The sequence below is a fragment of the Cebus imitator genome, unplaced genomic scaffold (assembly GCF_001604975.1).
Source record: "Cebus imitator isolate Cc_AM_T3 unplaced genomic scaffold, Cebus_imitator-1.0 Scaffold66, whole genome shotgun sequence".
NCBI classification, from domain to species: Eukaryota; Metazoa; Chordata; class Mammalia; order Primates; family Cebidae; genus Cebus; species Cebus imitator.
In genome coordinates, this window is record NW_016107381.1 from 5,684,192 (window position 1) to 5,694,665 (window position 10,474).

The following is a 10,474-nucleotide window of genomic DNA, read 5'->3' on the forward strand; positions in this document are numbered from 1 at the left end:
AACGATTTGCCTGCCATGGCCTCTCATAGTGGGAATTTTTTCTTTCTTTCTTTCTTTTGAGACAGTCTTGATCTGTTGCCCAGGCTGGAGTGCAATGGTGAGATCTCAGCTCACTGCTACCTCCACCTCCTGGGTTCAAGAGATTCTCTTGTCTCAGCCTCTAGAGTAGCTTGGACTATAGGCGTGTACCACCAGTCCAGCTAAATTTTGTATTTTTAGTAGAGACGGAATTTCGACATGTTGGCCAGGATGGTCTTGAACTCCTGGCCTCAAGAGATCCACCAGTTTCAGCCTCTCAAAGTGCTGGGATTACAGGCGTGAGCCACCCCACCCAGCCCCAAAGTGTACTTTTAGTTTGTTAAGGACTCTCCGTAGTGTTTTCTAACAGGTTGTACTAATTTACATTACCACTGGCAGTGTATAAGCATCCCCTTTTCACCACATCCACGCCAACATCTACAGTTTTTTGACTTTTTAATAATGGGGTAAAATTTAATATAATGGGGTATTTTAATTATAATGGGGCACCCCAGAACTCAGTCATCACTATATCTAATACCTGAATGTAATATTCTTAAAAATTATATTGTTGCACAATGTGAATGTTCTTATCGCCATTGAACTGTACACTCAAAATGGTTGAAATGATAAATTTACATGATGTATATTTTACCCCAATACAAAATATTTAAATAAGAATGTTTTTAAAAATCATATTGGCAAACCACAGGGGTGAGGGGTGGGTTGGGGGCGTGGCATTAGCCACCTGTTTTTGTAAACAAAGTTTTATTGGAACTAGGGCCAGGGATTTATGAGACATGATGTGAAAGTGCAGGGTTAGCTCCTGTTTTTATTTACAGTTTTGATATTTTGTCCATCCTGGATATTTTTGTATTAATTTTGAAGTTTTAAAATACTGCATTAAGATATTATTTATCTTCATTACTGCTCGTTTGGGTTTTTTTGTTTGTCTGTTTTTTGGCATGCCTGTAAATTTTGCACTTTGGGCTTGTGCCTCACTCCCTTACTCTAATCCTGAGCCCTGGGGAAGGACCTGAGGGGAGAACAGAGAATACTATCTCCATTGCAGAAGGGGAAATAGGGGCCCACAGGAGTAAAGCCTGGGAGTGATGCTGCGTGGAAAGGAGGACTGAGCTTGTTCATCACAGTTTTATTTGGCTGGATGTGGTGACTCAAGCGTGTAATCCCAACACTTTGGGAGGCCAAGGCAGGAGGATTGCTTGAGCCCAGGAGTTCAAGACTGGCCTGGGCAACACAGCAATACCTTGTCTCTACAAAAAATTTTTTTAAATTGAGGTCAGGTGGGTGGCTCATGCCTATAATCCTAGCACTTTGGGAGGCTGAGGCAGGCAGATTGCCTGAGGTCAGGAGTTCGAGACCAGCATGGTCAACATGGTGAAACCCCATCTCTACTAAAAATATAAAAAAATTAGCCAGGCACAGTGACACGCCCCTGTAGTCCCAGCTACTTGGGAGGCTGAGGCTGGAGAATCATTTGAACCCAGGTGGCAGATGTTGCAATGAGCAGAGATTGCACCCCTGCACTCCAGTCTGGGCAACAGAGTGAGACTCCATCTCAAAAATAAGTAAATAAATAAATAATTTTATAAATTAGCCAGTTGTGGTGACATGGGCCTGTAGTCCCAGCTACTGGGGATGCCGAGGCAGGAGAATCTCTTGAGCCCAGGAGTTCGAGGCTGCAGTGTCCTATGACTGCACCACTGCACTCCAGCCTGGGCAACAGAGTGAGCCCCATCTCTTAAAAACCAAAAAGCAGGGAAAAACTGCACACAGCTTTACTTGCCCAACCGCAGGGGATCCCATGTGAACCATGATTTGTAATCAAATGCTCTTGGTACAGAGGCTAATCCATCCAGCTGGCTTTTGTCTCTTTCAGGAAAGATATTTTAAAGATCAACCCCATTTATGCCCTTCTGGGGCCAGGCATCTGTGCTGGGCCAGATCAAGTGTGGGAAGCCTGGCCCAGATGCCTCAGGGGCCATCCCAGATCAGAAGACCCGCCCCTCTCCCCTCTCCCTTCTCTCCAGGCTGATCCTCAGGGAGTAGGGGAGAGTTCTGCTATCTGTGGGCCTATGGAGCAGCTGCCCATCAGGCCTGAAGGCCTTATGTCACCAGGGTTTTTGCTTTTCTCAAGTGGTGAATGCATAAGTAGTCACTCTTACCCAACTTCCACACCTACTCTGCTCCAGATCCTCTGCCTGTGCCAAAGCAGCCAAGCACACACTCACAGGTGTGCTCAGGTACTTCTTGCTGACAATATCTATGGGCACTCCCATTTGGATTTCTCACCATGGCCATAAACTCCCAGTGTCTGAAATTGAACAAACAATTTGGCCATCTGTTCAGAATTGTAACACTCACACTTCTTGCCCTAGTTATTCCACTTCTAGAAATTTAATCTTACAGATGAACTATATCAAGATGCATGAATGATAATATTAATTGCAACTTATTTACAGACTAGAAAAAACTCAAGTGTTCATCATTAGGGAGGACCAATTAAATAAATAAATTATGGTATATTCAGATAGTGTAATACTATGTAGCTATTAGAAAAAATGAGATAGATCAGCTGGGCACAGTGGCTCACGCCTGTAATCCCAGCACTTTGGGAAGCCGAGGCGGATGGAACAGAATTGAGGCCTCAGAAGTAACGGCACACATCTAAAACCATCTGATCTTTGACAAACCTGACAAAAACAAGCAACGGGGACAGGATTCCCTGTTCAATAAATGGTGTTGGGAAAACTGGCTAGCCATGTGCAGAAAGCAGAAACTGGACCCCTTCCTTACACCTTATACAAAAACTAACTCCAGATGGATTAAAATTTTAAATGTAAGACCTAACACCCTAAAAACCCTAGAAGAAAACAGAGGCAATACCATTCAGGACATAGGCATAGGCAAGGACTTCATGACCAAAACACCAAAAGCAATGGCAACAAAAGCCAAAATAGACAAATGAGATCTAATTAAACTTAAAAGCTTCTGCATAGCAAAAGAAACAATCATTAGAGTGAATTGGCAACCAACAGAATGGGAAAAAATTTTTGCAATATGCCCATCTGACAAAGGGCTAATATCCAGAATCTACAAAGAACTAAAACAAATTTACAAGAAAAAAACAACCCCATCAAAAAGTGGGCAAAGGATATGAACAGACACTTTTCTTTTTTTTTCTTTTTTTTTTTTTGAGACGGAGTTTCACTCCTGTTACCCAGGCTGGAGTGCAATGGCGCGATCTCGGCTCATCGCAACCTCCGCCTCCTGGGTTCAGGCAATTCTTCTGCCTCAGCCTCCTGAGTAGCTGGGATTACAGGCACACACCACCATGCCCAGCTAATTTTTTGTATTTTTAGTAGAGACGGGGTTTCACCATGTTGACCAGGATGGTCTCAATCTCTTGACCTCGTGATCCACCCGCCTCGGCCTCCCAAAGTGCTGGGATTACAGGATTAAGCCACTGCACCCGGCCTGAACAGACACTTTTCAAAAGAAGACATTTATGAGGCCAACAAACATATGAAAAAATGCTCATCATCACTGGTCATTAGAGAAATGCAAATCAAAACCTCATTATGATACCATCTGACACCAGTTTGAATGGTGATCATTAAAAAATCTGAAGAAACAGATGCTGGAGAGGATGTGGAGAAATAGGAACGTTTTTACACTGTTGGTGGGAGTGTAAATTAGTTCAACCATCATGGAAGACAGTGTGGCGATTCCTCAAGGATCTAGAACTAGAAATACCATTTGACCCAGCAATCCCATTACTGGGTATATACTAAAAGGATTACAAATCGTTCTATTATAAAGACACATGCACACATATGTTGATGCAGCACTGTTTACAATAGCAAAGACTTGGAACCAACCCAAATGCCCATCAAAGGTAGACTGGATAAAGAAAATGTGGCTTATGTACACCATGGAATACTATGCAGCCACAAAAAAGGATGAGTTCCTGTCCTTTGCTTGGACATAGATGAACCTGGAATCCATCATTCTCAGCAAACTGACACAAAAACGGAAAACCAAACACTGCATGTTCTTACTCATAGTGGAATTGAACAATGAGAACACATGAGCACAGGGAGGGGAGCATCGCACACTGGGGTCTACTGGGGGGTGGGGGGCTAGGGGAGGGATATCAGGGGGTGGGGAGATTGGGGAGGCATAACATTAGGAGAAATACCTAATGTAGATGACGGGGGGATGGAGGCAGCAAACCACCATGGCATGTGTATACCCGTGTAACAATCCTGCAAGATCTGCATGTGTACCCCAGAACTTAAAGTATAATTAAAAAAACAACAAAAATAAAGCTTCAAATGTAAGATAAAAACAAGAAGAAACGAAGGAGGAAAACTTTCTACTTGCAGATACCATGATAGTCTACATAGAAAATCTTAACCAATTTGCAAAACAACTAATAAGTCAATTTGGCAAGTCCATAGGATCCAAGGTCAAAATATCAAAATCAATTCTATTTTAACTACTGGTAACAAACAACCGGAAAATAATATTTTAGAATTTTATTTATAATAGTGTCAAAACCCATAAAGTATGCAAGGATACATTTGACAAAAATCATCTAAAACCTCTAACCGAAAACTACAAAAATGCTGCTGAAAATTAAAGAATATCTTAACAAATGGAGTTCATGGATACACCAGATTCCAAGTTCATATATTGCATAACTCAATATTAAGATCTCAATTCTCTTCCAATTGATCTAATGATTCAACACAATTCCAATTGTAATCCCGATAGCCACTAGTTTTTGTTTTGTTTTGTTTTGTTTGTTTCTTTTTTTCTTTTTGAGACAGAGTCTTACTCTGTCATCCAGGCTGGAGTGAAGTGGTACAATCTGAGCTCATTGCAACCTCCAGCTCCTGAGTTCAAGCGATTATCCTGCCTCAGCTTCACAAGTAGCTGGGATGAGAGGCATGCACCACCATACCTGGCTAACTTTTGTATTTTTAGTAGAGGTGGCTTTCACTATGTTGGCCAGGCTGGTCACGAATGCCTGACTTCAGGTAATCCACTCACCTCAACCTCCCAAAATGCTGGGATTACAGGAGTGAGTCACCACGCTAACCCCATTGGGTTTTGTTTTTTTTTTTTCTATCTCCAGTAATGGGTATAAGCAAGGGTTTTTTTGTTTTGTTTTGTTTTGTTTTTAAAGAACTTTAGCTTGCTTTTAAAATTTATATGACAATGTAAAGGACCTAGCTAATTTTTGTATTTTTGCAGAGATAGGGTTTTGCCATGTTGGCGAGGCTGGTCTTGAACTCCTGACCTGAGGTGATCCGTCCACCTCAGCCTCCCAAAGTGCTGGGATTACAGGCCTGAGCCTCTGTGCCCAGCCTCATTTTTCTAAATTTTATGTCTTTTTTCTTATCAATTAATATGAGTTCATCTCTTCCAAATACAAATTGTTAGTTACGTGTATTGCAAATGTTTTGTACCAAACATGGCTTACCTTTTTCTCTTTTAGTGGTATTGTGATCCACCCACCTTGGCCTCCCAAAGTGCTGGGATCACAGGCATGAGCCACTGCACCTGGCCAAGGAACACTTTTTTAAAATTTAAAGTAGTTTATCTGTCTTTTATTTTATGATTATGGCTTTTTGCAGCTTGTTTAAGAAATATTTGACTAACCTCAAATTATAAATATATTCGTCTATATATACTTTTCTTCTGGAAGCTTTATTGTTTTACTTTTCATATTTAGATCTAAAATCAACTTGGGATTGATTTTTTTAGTATGATGTAAGGTATGGGTCAAGATTAGTATTTTTTTCCATGTGTGTATCCAATCTATTCAGCAACACTTGTTGAAAAGACCACTCTTTTCCACACAGCTCTGAGGTATCACTTTCACATAAATCAAATATATACCGTCATGTGTCACTTAATGGCAGGGATACAGTCTAAGCAATGCATCATTAGGCCATTTCATCATTTTATGAACATCATAGAATGTGTGTACATGAGCTGGGTATGGTGGCTTACGCCTGTAATCCCAGCACTTTGAGGGGCCAGGCGGATGGATTGCTTGAGTCTAGGAGTTCGTGACCAACCTGGGCAACATAGCAACGCCTCATCTCTACAAAAATTAGCTGAGCCTGGTGGCACATGCTTAGTTCCAGCTACTCAGGAGGCTCAGGTGGGAGGATCACTGGAGTCTGGGAGGTGGAGGTTGCAGTGAACCAAGATCACACCACTGCACTCCAGCCTGAGGGACAGAGCCAGATCTTGTCTCAACAACAACAACAAAACAACAACAACAACAACAACAAAAACAGCAAATAAACGTGTTAAAGTTTATGTAACACAAAATTCATCATTTTAACCATTTTAACACATATAATTCAGGGGCCTTAGTACACTCACAGTGCTGTGCAATTATCATCTCTATCCAAATATTTTCATCACCCCAAAATGAAACACCAGATCCACCTGCCGTCATTCTCCGTCCTTTTCTTCCCCTAGCCCCCGGCAAACACTAATCTCTTCTCTGTCTTCATAGATTGGCCTATTCTGGCTATTTCATACAAAAGGAATCATACAACATGTGACCTTTTGTGCTGACTTTGTTTTTTTTAAACTAAAAGGGTTGACAATTTTATTTTCACATTTCCCAATACAAATGAAAACTGCATCTTTTTTGCCCCACCTCTTCCCTCCAAAACTATTCTCTTTGATAGGACCAGGGAGCAAGTCTTCCTTATGCTGTTTAGAAAACCTACATCACAGCAGCGTGATCTCCTGGTGAAGCAGAACAAGTCATGTAAAACTGATAGAATGAGGCCTCCCCTCTATCCTTATATGTCTGGTCGAGTCATTCCAGGCTGAGTGGGCACCATCAAGGGATGGGCAGGAGGTTTCATCACTGGGGGCCCAGGCATCATTGGCATATGGCCTCCCATGGGCGGCCTCATTCCAGGAGCAGGAGGGTCCATCATTGGCATCATGGGACAGACCCCCATATGGGGTGCTGGCATCATACCAGGGCGAGGAGGACCCGGAAGACGGGGCTAGGGGGTAGCTGGTATCACCCCCCCTGCAGGACGAGGAGCAGTGAATGGAGTAGGAGGTACCTTTCCTTGTCAGAATGCAGCCGCTGTTTGGTCAGTCAGGCTCTGAGCCTGGTCTTCCATCCATTTCTGACAGTAGTCTTTCACATTCTGTGTGTTTTACCACGGCAGTGTCTTTCTCACAGATGGAGAGTCATGGGAAGTATGTACCGCAGTAGTCACAATAAAACTTGGGCATGGTGCTCTGCAGGCCGTTGCCCACTCCATTCCTGTGCTGACTTCTTTTACTTAGCACAGTGTTTCCTAAGTTCACCCATGCTGCAGCAGGTGTCAGTACTTCGTTCCTTTTCAGGGCTGAATAGCGTTCCATTCTATGGATATATCCTATTTGGTTTATCTATTGGGATAACCAATTGACCTTTGATGAACAACCCAAATGTCAGCTGATTGACTTTGGGGTTGTTTGTACCTTTGGCTATTATGAACAGAGCTGCTATGAATATTCAGTTTCTTTCTGTATAAAATAGGTATCAAAAATTGCCATCCTGGCTGAGTCAAGGGCTGTCATGAAACTCAAATGAAGCAGCACAGAAGAAAGTTCTCTGGGACCACCTGGCCTTGTGCAAGTGTAGAGTGGAAGTTGGTGGTGGTGTTACAGTTAAGGTCATGATTATGGTTATTGACAGGCTCGGCTATCCTGGCATCAGGGAGGGAGAGGAAGGATCCCAGGCCTGAGCTCTCCCTCAATACCAGCTTGTCACCCAGTGCCCAGCGTTGGTCCATTTGGCAGAGGCCAGCTTACAAGTTGTATTAGTCTGTTTTCACACTGGTGATAAAGACATATGGCTGGGTGTGGTGGCTCACGCCTGTAATCCCAGCACTTTGGGAGATCGAGGCAGGTGGATCACTTGAGCTGAGGAGTTTGAGATCAGCTGGCCAACATGGTGAAACCCAGTCTCTACTAAAAATACAAAAATTAGCCAGGTGTGGTGGCAGGTACCTGTAATTCCAGCTACTCGGGAGGCTGAGGCAGGAGAATTGCTTGAACCTAGTAGGTGGAGGCTGCAGTGAGCTGAGATTGTGCCACTGCACTCCAGCCTGGGCAACAGAGTGAGACTCTGTCTCAAAAAAAGAAAAAAAAAAAAAAAAAAAAAAAAAAAAAAAAAGAGACATACCCAAGACTGAGGAATGTATAAAGAAAAAGAGATTTAATGAACTCACAGTTCCATGTGGCTAGAAAGGCCTCACAATCATGGCGGAAGGTGAAAGGCACATCTTACATGGGGCAGTCTGAGAGAAATGAGAGCCAAACAAAAGGGGCTTCCCCTTGCAAACCATCACATCTTGTGAGACTGATCACTGTCACAAGAACAGTATGGGGGAAATTACCAGATTCAATGATCTCCACCAGGTCCCTCCCACAATACATGGGAATTATGGGAGATGCCATTCAAGATGAGATTTGGGTGGGGACACAGCCAAATCATACCACAGGTATATCTAGATATCAGTGCTTGGTCATTCAGATATAGCAATCAGGGCAAAGGGCCAGTTAACAATAATTTGCTTTCGAGTTCTGCATCATTATTTGGTCTTGTTACCTGTGGGTGTGAGTTGGACGGAATAAATTTTGAAGAAATCTGCTGGGTGAGGTGCATTTAGACAGCTAAGACAGGAAGTGACTAGGGTTATTGAGAAACTCCCTAGTGCTCTAGGCTAGATACAACGACAGTGCAGAACAGTTTTACTTATTTACTCCCTTCATCTTTTTCAAGTGCCTGCTCTCTGTATCTTGAGCTGGGAACACAAAGGAAAGGGAAGACATCATTCATAGTCCCAGATGGAGGAAAAGGGCTTGTGGAGCTGGAGGGTATTTGTAAAGCAAATCACTCCAAAAAATTATCTAAATTGCCATGGTGCAGAGATGCAGAGGGCATACACACATATTTAAAGAGAGGGTTTAGTGAAATTAATAGAAAAGCCTCCTGGGAAGTGAGTGCTCACTTAGAAAAGGGAAGGCTGGGTGGGGCGCAGGGCTCATGCCTGTAATCCCAGCACTTTGGGAAGCCAAAGCAGGCGGATCACCTGAGGTCGGGAGTTCAAGACCAGACTGACCGACATGGAGAAACCCCATCTCTACTAAAAATACACAATTAGCTGGGTGTGGTGGCACATCCTGTAATCCCTGCTACTTGGGGAGGTTGTGGTGAGCTGAGATCGTGCCATTGCACTCCAGCCTGGGCAACAAGGGTGAAACTCGAAAAAAAAGAAAGAAAGAGAGAGAGAAGGACGGAAGGAAAGAAGGAAGGAAGGAAGGAAGCAAGGAAGGAGGGAAAGAAAGAAAAAGAAAGAAAGAAAAGAAAAGAAAAGAAAAGAAAGAGAAGAAAAAGAAAAGGGAGGACTAGAGATGGATATATATTACTCCAGCAATCCAAGAGTCTCTGCTCAGGCGGTCAGGGCCCACAGCCCATCTGTTGTGACATCTACCCACTTTCTGGGACATACTGTGGTATGTGGGGTTGAAGTGTTGCTCCCTGTCTGCCAAATGGCAGTCCCATCTGCCCAGCCAACCACTACTACACAACCCTAGAGCCTTCTTCCCCCTGTTCCCACTCCCACACCAAGATCACATGGAAGAGAGCAAGCGAAGCCAGAGCTACAGATTTCGGGTCCTTGCAGCCAGTTGGGGGCTGCTGTATTTTCAGTTCTTGCTTTGACCAGCCCTGGCCCCAATGTGTTCATGGGAGTATATTCAATGGCATCTTAATGATCCGGGCTGTAATTCTGTCATTGCTCTTAAGCTGTTGAATACAACATACAACTTCCTTGTGGATCCTGACTCTTACTCCCCTGATCTTTGCCAGCCTTTGCTGGCACCTTCTTCCTGTCATCGCTAGCTTATTTTCTTGTTCCTGCCTCTAAAGTGGAGTTATTTCCCAAGGTTGCCCATGACTCTCTACTCCTTTGCCTGTACTCTTTCCCTTGGTGGCAGTGTATACTTTCTCCATCTCAACAGCCATCTCTAGTTGTTGAACTCTACATTCGTAGCTCCCTCTCTGGCCCTCTTTTAAGCTCTAGAAAGGCTTCTGATCACTATATGACCACCATATCCCAAGCTCAACCTGCTGAATCCAAACCCATTATCTTGTTCCTAAAACTAGCTTTCTTATTTCTGCATCATGAAACTTTAGGTACTCAGCAAGGAACCTCAGAAGCCTCTTTTATTTCTCCCTTCCCAGCCTCCCCAAACCAATCCACTGTCCACGTCTGTCAATTCTACCTCTGAGAGGAAGCTCATGTTCACCCCAACCATCAGGTACAGATCCTTCACATTACCATAGACCTCATGTGATTTCATTCAGCAAGGAGTGTTTAGTTAACTAGTT

General features: G+C 43.4%; 1 pseudogene; it reads right to left on the bottom strand.

The window, feature by feature from the left end:
• Nucleotides 1-6,875: 6,875 nt before the first annotated feature.
• Nucleotides 6,876-7,326, bottom strand: LOC108305742 (annotated as a pseudogene).
• Between the last annotated feature and the right edge of the window lie 3,148 nt (nt 7,327-10,474).